A 10,441-nucleotide genomic window follows, 5' to 3' on the forward strand; every position below is an offset into this window, starting at 1 on the left:
TTTGTTTGAGAGCTATGGAGTCTATTTTGTGGTCGCTGGTGATGGGGATGAGTATTTGGGTGTCATCTGCATAATTAGTGTAGGTGACACCAAAATTATCGAGGATATCGAAGAGGGGTTTAGTAAGCATATTGTAGAGTGTTGGGGATACGCATGAGCCTTGGGGGACTCCGTACAGGACTGGTGCCGGTTTGGCAGAGGCTTAGGGAGAGAAGACCATCATGGATCTGTTCGCCAGAAATGATTTGATCCACGCAGTAGCGTTGTCTGAGAAGTGTGCTACTGAAATAAGATGGTTGCATAGAACTTGGCGATTTACCAAGTCGAATGCTGCCGACAAATCGAGCAATAGGAGGAGGGCCAGTTTGCCTTTGTCTTTGAATTCTTCTATTTATGTTTTCAGATCAATCAGGGCTGTCTCCGCCCTGTGCCTAGGTCTGAAGTCTGATTGCTTGAGACCAAGGAGGTTATTGGTTTCTAAGTGTTCCTGGATCCACAGATAGGCTGCTCTGTCCAGGATTTTGAAAAGAAAGGGGACAGTTGTGATGGGTCTGTATTTGGTGGGGCTACTCGGGTCTAAAGAAGGTTTCATAAGTATTGGGAGAACCCAGGCGTATTTAAGGTTATTAGGGATGATGCTGGAATTAAATGAGGCGTTGCTTAAGGAGGTGATGAGGGGAGCTAGTTCTTTTGCTGCATCCTTGATGATAGTGGCTGGGCGCGTGTCTCCCTTACAATTAGATGGTTTTAGTTTAAGGATTATGTTTTCTACATCATTGGTGGGGAGTGGAGAGAAGTTGAATGGCTTGAAGGATTGGTGAAGTAAGGCGCTAGAGGTGGTTTGTGGTGGGTCGAGTGAGAGGCTAGTTTTTTTGGATTCTATTTTCTCTTAGAGCATAGAGATTTTATCTAGTAGTGCTTTTTGAATATTGGAGCACCACATGGTGTCTTTGATGCATGAGTCAGGGGGAGCTGCTGGGGTTTCTAATTCTCTGAGTATATTGAAGAGTTCTTTAGTACTCGATTTAGCCTGGATGATTCGGTTATTGTACATATCTTTTTTAGCTTGAAAGATCGCCTCTCTCTCTCTAGTTGAGGGATGCTATCTGAAGGTTATCCTTATTCGTTGCTATGGAGAGGCTCTTTCAGAGGGCCTTAGCTGTTCTTTTTTGTTTACGGAGAGCTCAGAGGTGCGGCGTAAACCACGAGTTGAGGTGTGCCCAAGGTTTCACTTTTCAAAGTTTAAGTGGGGCAATGGTGTTGATCACCTTGAGGAGGGTTTGATTGTAGATATCGACTAATGCAGTGGGATCCATGTACGGTTTAATAGAGTTGTTAAGGATGGGTAGTACGAGTGTGAGCAGTTTCTCCTCGGTTATGTCCCTGCTGTTTCTCGTGCAAATTGGAGGGGAGAGGTTCTGTTTAGTGCTCTGATAGTCAGTCTTGATGGTGAATGTGATCAGATGATGGTCTGACCAGGCACAGGGCAAGCTGGATATGATGTTGATGTTGCAGTTAAGGTCTGCGAGCCAATCGAGGGTCCTACCTTTGGTGTGGGTCGGTTCCGAAATGCGATGAAAGAAGCCAAGTTCTGTTATTGAATTGACGATGTCTAGGGCTTTAGTATCCTTAGCGTCTTGGAAGCCGACGTTAAGATCGCCCAGTAAAATGATTTGAGAACTTAGTTTAGTTTTTGTGGAGAGAAGGGTAATAATATCTTCTTCAAAGGTGGATACCAGCCCATGGGCCTGTAGATGAGGTGCATGGTGAGTATTTGAGTGGCTGAGACAGGGAGCTTGACGGACAAGAGTTCTGCTGAGGGGAGGGGTTGGTCTGATGAAGGTCTAAGGAGGTTTTGGATATAAAGGCGACACCCCCGCCTTATGTTTGGTTGGAGACTGCGCCCCCCAGTCCTCCCAACTTCCTCCCTTCTTGAACTTTAACCCCCTAGTGTAGGCCACCCCTGCTAATCCAACCTCGGGCTTGGTCCTCTGAGATAGCCTACCATATCGACCAGGGACAAATGCAGGGTATCCTAAAACCCCTATGATGACTATAGGTAGATTCCAAGATGAGCTCTAATCGTACCCCTGTTTCATTATAAATCTTGATTTGATTGGCCAATGCATACAGGGTCATATCATTGCAGGATTGTCCCTGGCAGACTGAATTTGCAGGGGTAAGTGGTCCAGAAAGCCTCTCCTGCTTCTCCTGCGAGTACGTTCTTTGGTTGGCCATTCCCAAGAGCGAGGTCTTCTGGTGGCATAGGTACGAGGTATGGTTGTACCGGGGCGGTCATCAAGTTTGATCTGCATGATCTGAGCCCCCTCCTCTTTTGTTGTCACCCTGTGTTGCTTACCCTGCCAGGTAAAAAGAAGTCTGAATGGGAAGGTCCACCTATGTGGGATCTTTTTGGGCGATAGTTGCTCCAGTAGCCCATGCATGTCCCTACGCTTCTGTAGTGTCAGTTGGGACAGGTCCCGGAAGACCTGGATTTCGCAGCCATTGAAAGAGATCAGCGTGGCCTTTCTTGCTGCCCTCTGGATCAGTTATTTTTGTTTATAGGACGCCAGTGCAGCCAGGGTGTCTCTAGGGTGTGCGTCTGGGTCTTTGCGTAAGGGACCAACCCTGTGGATCCTGTCAATCGGAATCTCCACCTCGGCTTACACATTGAGAAGCTTCCTAAAAAGATTTGACACTTCAGCTTTTAAGTCGGCAGCGCGTACTGTTTCGGGAAGGTTCCTGATGCGGATGTTAGACTTTTGCGATCGATTTTCTAGATCTTCACACTGCAGTTCAATATTATGTGTTGTCCTGGCTACGTGCTCCAGCAATTCCTCCAATTCATAACAGTCAAGGGCCAGGTCTTGAAATGCTTTTTCATTTATATCAACCCTTTCCCTGAAGGAGGATACATCTTTCCTTATCAATGGAAGTTGATGATTTAGCCCAGCACTCTTGCAATGAATTCATATTAGGTGTTGGCTGCTGCAGAGGTTTCTGCTGTATTTTACTCCCTTTTGCTCCTGGCATTGGGTGTTTTGTGCTAAAGGGTCGCGTCTACCCACTTGCTGTTCAATACCCCCTGTTACAGCTGAGCTCGGGGCTATGTCTGGGCCCCTTTTCCTCTTGTGTGATGCGTTTAGTGGTCCGCACAACAGGGACCCCGTAGAGAGGAGGGGCATGCTGCGTTTTCCTTTCCCAAAGGCCCTATACAACTAGTGCCAAAGGGCACCATTAAAGTCTGCCATGGTGTCCCCCTCTCTAGCTATGTATATGTCTTGCACACGTACAAGATGGGAGGGGTTGCCGCTGCTCCCGATCTCGCATACCATATGATGGTAGGGGCTGCAGACATGCCCTATGATGGTGCCAAGGAAACCAGTGTGCCCCTCGGTGCTGGAGCTGAGTTAAAGCCGGCGGGCTGATAGCGGGATCGTCCAGTGTCCGCCTTTGTTGGTTCTTCACCCGGGATATGCTGGCCTGCAGTGTGACGTGGGGGGTCGGGGCGTGCAGCAGCGTATTTGCCCAACAGTGGCAGCTGAGCATGGCAGTGCATTCGCCTTCCCGGCCGAGTGGAAAACCCGGGCAGGTCCGGACCTCCCGGTCCCCCGCAGCAGCCAGAGCAGGGTGTGCGTGGAACCGCCTCAGAGCCCGCTGGGAGCCGAGGCAGCTGTGTGTAGTGCCCACTACGGATAGAGTGTCCAAATCGCCCCCAACGATTCAACAATTAGCAGCGTGTGCAGGACCTGCCGACCACTCCCCAGGGAGATGTCTCCCCGCTCCGGGCTAGCGTGTGCTCTTCCTGGCCGAGCTGAGCTTTAACGGGTATGGAGCTCATAGTGCCGCGACTTTAGATGTCGGCGGCCATATTTTAATTCCGTCTGCAGCGATTTAACACAGTGAACCTGGCCGGGATGAATCCTGACTGGTCCACATGGACCAGATCAGCCTTATAAGGGAGGGGTCTGGTAGCAAGGATTTTAGCAAAAATCTTTGCATCAACGTTTATCAATGACAGCAGCCTATATGAAGCAACCTCACTCGGTGGCTTACCAGGTTTCGGAAGGACTGTTATTATCGCCTCAAGCATGGACAGCGGGAGGGAGCCTGCAACCAGGGACTCCTCCCACATCTGCAGTAGTTGTGGAGCCACTATTGCCCTGTATTTTTGGTACAGTTCTAGCCCAAGCCCGTCTGACCAAGTCGCCTTTCCCGACGCCAGGGCTGCAATAGCAGTGGAAATCTCTTCATTGGTGATAGGACCCTCGAGCACCAAGTGTGCCATTTCTGGCAATGCCGGGAGATCAGCGGACTCCATGTACTGTGTGAGTTCTACCTCAGAGCAGACATCCCTGTTAGACTAAAGTGATGCGTAATATGCACGGAATTCTGAGATAATATCGGCCTCGGCCTTCAGGGTAACCCCGGATGTCGCTGTGATGCCAGTAATCACCCGGGGGGCCTTGTCAAGTCTCACTGCCCTAGCAAGGGCCCTACCTGGTCTATCAGACTTGCCATACCTATGTGCGACTACTTGTTTGGTGACATACAGAACCTCCCTCTGAGCTAGGTTGCCCTTGATTGGGCCCAGCAATGCCTTATCGTTAGTCATACTGTACTCATTTTCAAGCAGCCTAATCTGCTGCTCAAGTTCTGATCTAAAGGACTTAGGAGTCCCGGTAGCACTGAATATCAGTTCACCCCTCATAAACACTTTGAGACCGTAGAATGGAATGCCACCTAGACTACATTAGTTCTAAAGAACTCCTCAATTTTAACACAAATTGCTTCAGTGAGATTGGGATCCAGCAACATTGCAGGAGACATACGCAGTAGGGGACAGAGTTTATGTGAGTGTGTGAAGACCAGAGAGAGCACAATGGGTGAATGGTCAGAGAATGTGTGTGGAAGGAGAGAGCACCTACGTAACCTCCCCATCCATTCAGTGGATAGAAGCCAGTAGTCGATCTGGGACATAGAATCGTGGACCATAGAGTAATATGTACATTCCACTGGGGTGAATAGCAGGGGTAGCCACAGGACTTTTCTTTTCTCTCTCTCTCTCTCTCTCTCTCTCTCTCCCTCTCTCTCTCTCTCTCTCTCTCTCTCTGTAGCAATAAAGAAAGCAATGACCAAATGGGCACTGATAGACCTGACAGTTTGCTATGAGTAGAATAAAACTAGGTACACCTATGAGTTTATCACCCTAAAAACCAGGTGGATTTATAATATAAATTATAAGTACATGAATACTGTAAACCTCATAGAATTATTTCACTGTATGTCATGGCAGGCGCAAAGTACATAACTCATTAAAACCTGCTCTGTATATGAATATCATATTAAACAATTAATAAAACAACTCCTAATCACCAAGCAGCTGTACCAAGAATGCCAATATTTAATAGTTATATTTTGCTTCTGTTGATTAATGTATAATTGACCATCACTGATCGGCAGGGCGCCGCTGTGGACACATAACTGGTACTGAGTCATGGTGTGAGAAACCTGAAGGCGTCTCACCCGCTAGTCCCCGGGGAGCTGTTATCCAGGTGGCCAGGACACAGCCATAGCTTTTGGAACCAGTTCCTCGGGGTGGACCAGTGCAGGAGGATCAACTGGACGAGGGTCTTCAGGGTGTGTAAGTGGGACACCGGAGGGTGAGGCGCGGTATCCCCTTCCTTGAAACACCCTTTTCCCATCTTACCAGGTGGGATACCTAGGAAGTCACCCCCCCTGCCTTTCCCGCAACAAACACTTTCTGACAGACAGTTCACCATGAGCAACAATGGACTAATCCTAGGGCCTTATACCTGACATGTCCCACCACTATGGTCAGGCAAGGTCAGGCAATTATGGATCATTACATAGACCTGACTTCCATTACACTTCCCCACACGGATAAAAGGCGGAGTGCGAAAGCACACCCTGAGCGAGGCAAGAAACACGAGGAAACAGCAGTTCCACAATGGCAGTTTAATACAAGGCGAAAGACGACAAGACCAGAGAGGGTTACACAGAAGGAAGGACCCTTGACCTGTAAAGACTGTTACTTCCGTGAGCCTTGCAAAGTAAGAAACCGAAGACCAGGAACTAAGGCTGATCAAACCTGCACAGTGTGTCAGAGGTACCCGGGCTCTCCCGCTTCGATAACCAAGGCGGGGAGGAGCGATTGCCGCCATGGTACTGTCCTTGGCTCCTACAACAAGACAGCATCAGAAAAGACAGCACAGATGGTGTTTCAGAGAGACTCATACCAAACCAGCTTGTGTTTTGAACCATGGATGCCAGCGGCAACATTGTATAGAGAGGACACTGTTAGTGATGAGCGACGAGAATACAATTGGAAGCCAAAGGAAGTAATTGAACTTTATAATTGAACTTTGGGAGGTCAAGAAAAGATACCAAACACAGAGTGGTCCGGCGACATGTGGGTGCTCATTCGAACGTCTCTGTTAGGTATCCAACTGATGCAGAGTGTGAGAGAAAGAAATATTAAGATCGAAGTGGTCATACAACAGGTCAAGCTAAACCCTGTGAACATTTGAAAGTCTTTGATAGTTTTGGCATTTGGTCATATTTTAAATTTCAAACGACATTTCATCCTTATCTTGCAATTGTTCGTTCAAGCCTTTCAATCATAAGTTTTCATTGCCATTTGACACTTTTGGATTTGTGCTAAATTTTCACCTTTTCATCTGTCTACCCAAGTAGGCCACTGACCATCTAGCTTCCATCAAGCAGTAGCTGCCTATTGTTTCTCCCATAGTAAGTTGAGATCTCTTAAGGTGAGCCTTTGCTGGTGCTCCATCTAATTCCTTCATAGTGGGCACATTAGGATTTTGCTCGCTAACTTTACCCTCTGGTTTATATAGATCCTGGGACCAATTAGGGCACATGTCAAAGGACCATAGGACACCCTTCCATGCTAACTCGGTTAATAGAGCAGTCGCTGCATTCCAGGTTAGTCATTCTAGCATGTTTTTTAACTGTTTAAAGTTCCCCATTTAAGTGTTTCACTCGGACTCACCATTGGTGGGCTTTGCGCCCAGCACTCAGCATGGGTTCTATCTGGGTCTCACTCACCCTTAGCTCTGGGTTTCAACTCTGGTGTGTTTTGATGTCACTATATTTATTTATTTTTTGGTATATTTGACATTCTTTTAATCACTGTTCTTCATTTTTTTGTTTAATTAACTGCAGTGTTCATGCAGCTTATTGTTGAATAGGGTTTTAATTGTAATATTACATAGTTATGTTTTTGTTTTTTCTAGTATGTGTGCATCATCCTCCTGATGAAGACGTTGTATAAATTAACATTCCACGTCGAAACCGGTTGAGAAAAACTCAAAGGGATGCGATCTGTACTTTTGCTGTGATCCACCTTTTCAAAGGATTTGTGTTTTACACTCTCTATGGTTTTCTATATAAACTATAAAATAATGAATGTTCTTTTGGGGAGAAATCATGAATTGTGCTCCTCATATGTCTATAATTCTATTTCTCTGGTTTTTAACAATTTGTATGAATGTCACTGATTGCTGAGGTGTGCTTGAATACTGCACTATGAATGGAAAGTATGTGTGATTTTTACTAGCCTTCTTTTAGGCAAAATAATGTTGCTGCTCTGCTGTGTTTTCTAAAAATTGTGTGGTGTTAATTTGTGATTTATTCACTTTTTCTAATCTTTGTATCATTTAAAAATACATTTTGATATAATTTTGTAAACAAATTTCTCTGGACATTTTTTCTGGTCTGCTGGTATAATAATGCTCTGGTCCAGAAGTTAGAGTTTTCCTGCGTTTTCACTTTGTGCATTACTTCAGCCCTTGGCTGTGCAGGTTTCCCTGCTTTATAAGTAGTTGGCACCTCTTGTGCCTCATGACTTAGTTTCCTGCGTTTTCAGTTTGTGCTTTGATAGTTTAATGTACATCACAATTGGTCCAAGTCCGGATGAGCGAGACTAAATTCAACAAAGAAGGGATCTGAGCCTGGCAGAGGAGGATCCAGTGTGAACCGTGAGTCACCGGGAAAAGAATTCTCTGAACCTCGTTTTTTTTTTCCCCCAATACGTTTTTATTGGCATTTGATAAACAAACAGTACAACCAATAAAACATGTGAAATAAATGAAGAACCCTTCCCTCCCTCAGTCCCACCCCACTCGAGTCGAAGCAGTTCACATTGCCTTTGCGATTGGTAATCGGGACATGCTCTCTGTGCGCCCCCTCCTCCTCTGCGTTGCTTGGCGGGCTCGGCGACCGACTCGCTCTATATAGTTTCTTCTTCCTGGTCCGGTATTATCCCCAAAAGGGTCATGGCTCTCGGGCACCATGCTCGGCGTGCTCTCTGATTATGATAGTTCAGTAGGGCTGACCAATCTGTATTAAACTTTGAGTGTTCTCCTTGTAGCGGGTAGGTTAGCCATTCCATTGCTAGGAGCGACCATATTTTTGCAATCCATTTGTGGTCTAATGGAGGTTGTTCTGATTTTCCATATGCGCGCCAAGGACCAGGGCCGCAGCCATCATCATTATGATGTATAGCTTCCATTGGGGTTTATTGTTGAGTTCATCTAGTGCCCCATTCAAGCCGATCATGGCCAGGCCCCAGTCCCTGCAAGTTTTAGACCCAGGACTTGTTCGATGGCGGAGTGGATCGTCTCCCAAAGTTGAGCTATTTTCTGGCACGACCACCATATATGGCTCCATGTGCCTCTCTGACCACATTTCCTCCAGCATGCCTGAGAGACCCTTTGGTAGATCTTGTGGATCCTAGCAGGGGTGAGGTGCCATTGTGTTATGAGTTTCATCCATAGTTCCTGTATTTGGATGGATCTTGTAAGTTTCTTGATTTGACTCCAGAGTTTCTTCTAGTCTGTTATGTCTATTGTGGTACCTGTATCGCAGTCCCACTTGGCGTTGTATGATATAGGTGGTTTTGGCTCCCCTTATTTAATAATCTTATATATGTTTGCAACCACTTTCTTATCCCCTGTGTAGGTGCTGAGATATTTCTCATCTGAACCTTGTTTTGAAAGGGATCTGAGCCCAGCTGACGGGGATCCAGGGTGAATACCCAAGTTGAATACTGGTGAAAGGAAAAGAATGTTTGCATATTGTTTTTGATACAGTAGGCCCTCTGCATCAAGAGCTTTGCAAGAAGTAAAGACACTTGGACACTGAAGGTCCTGAACTGGGAAAATGTAACTATATCCCGTGCCGCTGAAGCCAGAGTGTATGCTTAGCTCAAGTGACCCTCCTTGTCCCGTGCTGAAAACGTGGGGCAGGGAGTCCAATGGTCTGAGCATCCTGACATATTACTTTATGAACACTTCCTTCTTTTGCATGAACATTAACCCACATTATTTGCAAATTAGTGGTAGGGATTGGTAATACGTTTTTTAGTATGGGGCCTTTTATTTTGACAAGACTCCACTAGACTGCATTATTATTATTTGATGGTCATAGCTTGCTCCCATCTGTAGATTTAGGTTTAGATAGGCGTTTATCACACCCTTGTGTAAGTTCAATAAACACCCTTGCACTGTGGTCACTTGTGTCTGTCTTACTGTTGATACCATGCCTTCCTTACAATGGCCAAACACAACACATTTAATTTGAGTAATATTACAGTGGTAGCGCTGAGGCACACGTATCCTGGTATACATTACAGTGTACCAATTTTAAACAGGACTCATGGCATCATAAATGGAAAGAAGAGATTTAGCATATGTAGGGAACGTATGGTATCACAAGTATTGACACTGACACAATGGATACAATTTGTAAAACCTTTATTGGAAATGTTGGCGTTGGAGAAACTCCTATTCTGCCCTGTAACTAAGAGGGGAATAGCCTCGACCATCAAACGATAAACAAAACAGACCTAGTGGAGTCTGTCAAATCAAAATGGCGTATGCTAACAAAAACCTAACGCCTGCCATATCTCTTGCACAAAAAGTGTAAAAAGGAGAAAATGTATGTAAAAGGAAAAGTCAGTGTTCAAATGATAATGTGGCTACACCAGCTCTCCTTCTCACGTTAGGCTTCACAGCGCAAGGTGAGCCTTGTAGGCAGGATGACACACTCTGGCTCGGCTTCCAACACAGTACACAGTTCATAACCGTGCATCGAGGCCCGCCTGGCCTTCCATGCCCAATGTTCCTTTCTCTAACTTTCAAAATAATGTTTCAACCAAAATGCGGGTCTCCCTCAATTGGTATTAGACCACTTTCAGCTGTCGAAGTATTTCGAATGTGCGTGGTTTTTCTTATTGACCACCGCATCACCACTCCGACTCAGCGTTCACTATTTACTTTCACTCTTGTGGTTTGTTCACTCTTTTGGTTTAAACAATGTATCACCAGACAATTACATTACTTTATATAGCTAATCTTGCAGCTGTAATTCACTTTAAAGTTCATTCACAGGTCTGCCT

Source organism: Ambystoma mexicanum, chromosome 4p (genome assembly GCF_040938575.1).
Source record: "Ambystoma mexicanum isolate Mex_15411 chromosome 4p, UKY_AmexF1_1, whole genome shotgun sequence".
Classification (NCBI taxonomy): Eukaryota; Metazoa; Chordata; class Amphibia; order Caudata; family Ambystomatidae; genus Ambystoma; species Ambystoma mexicanum.